At 33.9% G+C, this 5,085-nt stretch overlaps 1 long non-coding RNA gene across 1 annotated transcript; it reads left to right on the top strand.

Moving 5' to 3' along the window:
* Nucleotides 1-2,620: 2,620 nt before the first annotated feature.
* LOC131856240 (uncharacterized) lies at nt 2,621-3,928 on the top strand. The gene is made up of 3 exons (XR_009358367.1): nt 2,621-2,754; nt 3,016-3,157; nt 3,312-3,928. It is a non-coding gene; the product is annotated as an uncharacterized LOC131856240 (long non-coding RNA).
* The last annotated feature ends 1,157 nt before the right edge of the window (nt 3,929-5,085 follow it).

The raw sequence follows: 5,085 nt of genomic DNA, 5'->3' as shown, positions 1-5,085 counted from the left end.
ATAACATAAAACACTAATAACATCTATACGATAACATAGACATAACTATGATGATCAACAACATGACCTAAACATAGAATGTCATTACACACAAGCAACCTTCATCAAATCAACTAAGTATGCTTACTTCTATTAGGCAACATGTCACTTAAATCAACATAATTGCAAAAAGAGTCATAATCATGAAATAGACAAAAACGATATTACTCTAGATCATAATCATTTCCCAAAGGAGAGCATATAGTAAACAAGGTCAGAAAATCCACTTGACAACTACTCATTATAACATTAAAAGAGTATCATTAAATGACCTCTTCCTAATTAGCACAAATAGGATATAAACACCCTCACATACATATAAGTAACCAAATATAAAATTCATGCCACCATCCATAATTTGCCTCTATTAGTAGAGTATTATCATCATAGTGACCTCTAGACCTAACAAATATCTCTATCTACTTGATCATCACCTCAATACTTATATCATTTGCATTAAAGTGTAAGTTCAATATCACAATACCTTCTTTACCGTGTGGGGTTTAGAGGGGTATTACACCTTATATCTCCTTTATATCTTATATCTCAAATGTATCCTTATCTCTTCTTCTTTATATGTTATCTACATCTCATCTATTATGGTAAATAGATCTATCTCCTATACATATATCTTCTAAAGGGGATGCATCCCTTGCTAACCCCAAAGACCAGCCTATCTCCTAAGCCATACATTCTAGGACCTTGTTTCCAGTTTACAATATTATATCTCTAGACCAGTGTCTATATATTGTTTTTCGATCAACAAAAACCTTGGTAAATCTCACACTTAGATAAATTTATGGATTTTTAAGTTGGATGTGTGACTTGAAGGAATTCCAAATAACGAGGCGGTTAATCAGGGATCACAATTTGTGAAAGATACATACCATGTACCAATGTGGTATCGAGAGATGACAAACTCTAAAACTCCAATATGATGAAGACTTGAACACTTTTACAAGGACTTAGCATGGTTTCAGTGATCAGACTGAAGGATGTAAGCATGCCAAAAAAAGAGATGGACGTAAAGGAAATCCCACTAGCTTAAAATGCCAACAACATTAATACTAGCCATTTTGCAAAAGGCATAATGGGGTATTGAGACTAATGGAGAAAGTGTGTAAGCACAAAGCTCAATAACCCAAAAATCTTAATATTTGAGCAACTCTAGATTCTCAAATGGGGTCCTCGGCCAACACATGAATGTGAAAACTTGCAAGACCTAACATATATATTCCCTACTTCGCTATCAAAATGTTGACTAAAAATGTTTACACAAAATCCATAAGCTTAAAAATGAATTTGAAGCTCATAACACATCTTCAATATTATTATCACCACAAAAGACTATTATTAACATACTTATAATGATCAAAAGATAAACTTAAATGAGCACAAAATAAGAACCAAACCACACAAGTCATGAAAAATCGCTATAGGATAGCTTTAAGTCTTATACGATCCTTGAAAAAAATAAAATCAATCAATAAATTGAAAGATCAAATGAATGAGAAAAATGCCATATTAGGCCATTCCATTTGTATATATGTCAAGGTGGTTGCATTTAAAGACAATTAAGATGTTTGTACACTTATCCTTCCTTATTGAGATATTCATATATTAACTCTTTTTTATTTCGCCGAGAGGCGATCTACAATGGGATCAATACTATCCGTAAACACAAAACGCATTTACAAAAAATTTGACGTGCTGATTTGGTAGTATAGTAGTATTGGTGGAAGACATTCTTGGCAGGTTTTGGCAGGCAATTAAGTTGAGAGGCAGTTTGAGATGAGCCCGCATTAGATTTAACCTAATAATAGTAAATCTTAGTAACTCATCACCACTAAGAATTCCCTGGACTAAGTTTTCTTTTAATTTTCCTGTGATATCTCAAATCCTCAAATCATGCCTTCCTCGCTGCAATCTCATGTCGATCTCCCTCTGATCGACATTTCACAATTTCCGTCCGACTTTCATTGCGAAGACTTAAATTGCCTTAAAAACAACCCTGTCTTAGTGGTGGTGAGAGAAGCCTGCAAAGAATGGGGATTTTTCTACATCGGAAACCACGGAATTCCAATTGATTTTCTTTAACAAGTGGAGTTCCAGAGCCGTCAACTATGTTCTATGCCAGCAGAAGCCAAAGAAAAAACCCTCACTTGTGATCCAGCAACGGGCTATCATCGCAATCCCAAGACAGAGATCTTCACCATGTTAAATTTAACAGAATCTGATTCGATTCAGGAATTGAGCAACAAGATATGGCCACAGGAGGGAAGATCAACGATTTTCAGGTATGTTAAATTGTGAGGGTTTCTGTTTCTTTATACATTTGAAATTCAAACCCTAACTCATAAATAAAAATCGGTTCTTGGATCGAATTCCAACGAGATCTTCCGAAAATACTCTTTTCTTATGGCAGAGCTCGCACGCAAGGTCTGCAAAATAATTCTTTCCAGTCTTGGCTTGGATGTGGAGAATTTCTATCATTTTCATTTCGAAAAATACACAGCTATCATGCGAATAATTCACTACCTTTCTGATGCCAAATCTGTGGAGGAGCTGCTATTACCTCATACAGATATTGGTTCCTTTACAATTCTCTACCAGGGTAATGAAGGGGGGCTTCAGATGCGATCCAAGGAAGGGGAATGGCTGAATGTGAAGCCGATCCCGAATTCATTTGTTGTCAATTTGGGAGATTCAATGAAGGTGCGAAAAAACTGAAACAAAATCTATATTTGCATATTGTTTTTTTAAATGAATATGAATAGAGAAAAAGATTTGGTAGTATAGTAGTATTGGTGGAAGACATTCTTGGCAGGTTTTGGCAGGCAATTAAGTTGAGAGGCAGTTTGAGATGAGCCCGCATTAGATTTAACCTAATAATAGTAAATCTTAGTAACTCATCACCTTTTGCATGGCATTTGATTAGCTTTCTCCATTCCCACTCTTGGCCGTTATATTTTGCAGGGCATTTGTAAAAGGAAAACCGTGCAGTGATGGCAGGGTAGTGGAGGATTGGAGTCGGTGTTGGCTACTGACATATAAATTCCCTCTTCATGCTAAGGAAATATGACAGGTCTCAAAATCTTCTTCTCCAAGTCTGCAATAGGTAAAGTGTTCTCTATTCTTTTCATCTCTTTTTGCTCAAAAAACTTTAGCAACAGAAGTCATGGTGACTGCATGGGAGAGAGGAAACAGAGCATTGAGGGTAATGTCCAATTATTTTCATCTCTTTCTCAAATTTCATTCGTCCGTTGCTGCAGGTTGTTCGAGATAGGATAGTGAGGAGGTGGAATATGGAGCTGGGCAGTGACAATGAAGGGTGCCAAAATATCTAGTGGTAGTATAATGCATCTTATAAATTTTAAATATACAAAGTGAGTTTTAGTTATTTGTTGGTGGGAAGATTGAACCAATTTTTGCAGGATTCTGGATGTCTTCTTAACAATTATGGAGTAAGTTGAGGGATGCCTTGACTGTTTCTTTTCTAGATGACTCATTTGTAGATAGTAGTAAACATTTTACTCTGGAATGGGGGATGAGAGTTAGGGTATAACTTGTAATAAGTGATTTTCCATTGTTTCAATTATTTTTTATGTTTGACAAACATTATGCGACCTCCCCTGTGCATAAAATATGGTGGTGTTTGTTTGTGATTTTCTTAACATATCATATTGCCTTCAAGAAGCACCATCTGGATTCCTTCCGACTGTTGTCATTCAGGGTTGGATTTATTTTTGAAGTTGTGTAACATAAGAGGAGTTTGGCATGGGGTTTTATTTGTGGTTTCTTTGGTATAAGGAGGGATTTGCCATCATATTCCTCTCAGGGGAGTTTGGACAAAGAATCCAACACTCAAAATATATTCTTGTTATCATGTGATGTGTGGTTGTGAGGGGCAACAACATACATGTTTGTATAAAGCATGTGAATTCTTCATGAAATTGGTGGCATAGGACTTGGATTGGGGTCGTGGCTCTATATTGAACTGATACGCTTAGAATCTATATTTAAAATACAATGGGATCTATATTGAACTGAGTATTTTCAGTGTGGAGGAAGCCATGTGGATTGCTAGAGCTTTCTATTTCCGTGCATAAGGATTTATATTACAAGTTGTATATAATTCAAAGTAATTGTTGTAATCTACATTATCGAAGATTATTTTATTATTTGAGATTAACTTCTCCTACAAATATTATTGAGTTGGGTTTCATTTATTTCATCTCTTTAAATTCCAGTTCCAAACTTCACTTATTGTAAATTAAGTTATATTATCAAATGATTTCTCTAGGATATTTCTCAATAGCAGCAGCATGTTATATTATCAAATGATTTCTCTGGGATATCTCTCAATAGCAGCAACATGTTATATTATCAAATGATTTCTCTGGATATCTCTGAAGAGTAGTAGCATGTTAGAACTTTAATGTGAATTTTACTTTATCCTTGTTTTTAAAAATAAAACAAAGAAAAACTTTTATTTAATTTTTCTACATTTTTATCCCTACAAATAGTAGGGCAAAGACAACCTCTAAAGAGTTCATTGGGATTAAAATATAACATGTAATCTTATTCAAAATTCTATGTCCTTCTATTTCCCATATAATAACATAACAAATTTTAGATCAAAAATTTCATAATGTATTATCATGTATTTTTCAAAAAAAATTTAGTTAATTAAAATAATTCATTGATTTTTAATTAGGGTTAGGGATAAGTTTGGGATTGGAATAAGATTAGAGTTAAGTCTAATTATAATTAAGGTTACAATTCAATCAGATTAATAGTGAGGGGTGTGTTTCAATTAGTGAAGAGTTAGAATTTAATAAGTTATAAGGTTTCATAAATTTAATAAGGAATAGGGTTCAATTAGGGTAGGGCCATGTTCATTTAGGATTAGAGTTAAGGGTTATAAATGATTAGGATTTGATTAGGGGATGGATTATAGTTTAATTATGATTACAAATTTGGTTCAATAAGGCTATCATAAATTTTGAATATTGGATAATGTGCAACAATGTATTAGGTAATAAT

This window comes from Cryptomeria japonica, chromosome 7 (genome assembly GCF_030272615.1).
Source record: "Cryptomeria japonica chromosome 7, Sugi_1.0, whole genome shotgun sequence".
NCBI classification, from domain to species: domain Eukaryota; kingdom Viridiplantae; phylum Streptophyta; class Pinopsida; order Cupressales; family Cupressaceae; genus Cryptomeria; species Cryptomeria japonica.
The sequence above is the reverse complement of the archived record's forward strand: the minus strand, read 5'-3'. Positions and strand labels throughout refer to the sequence as shown.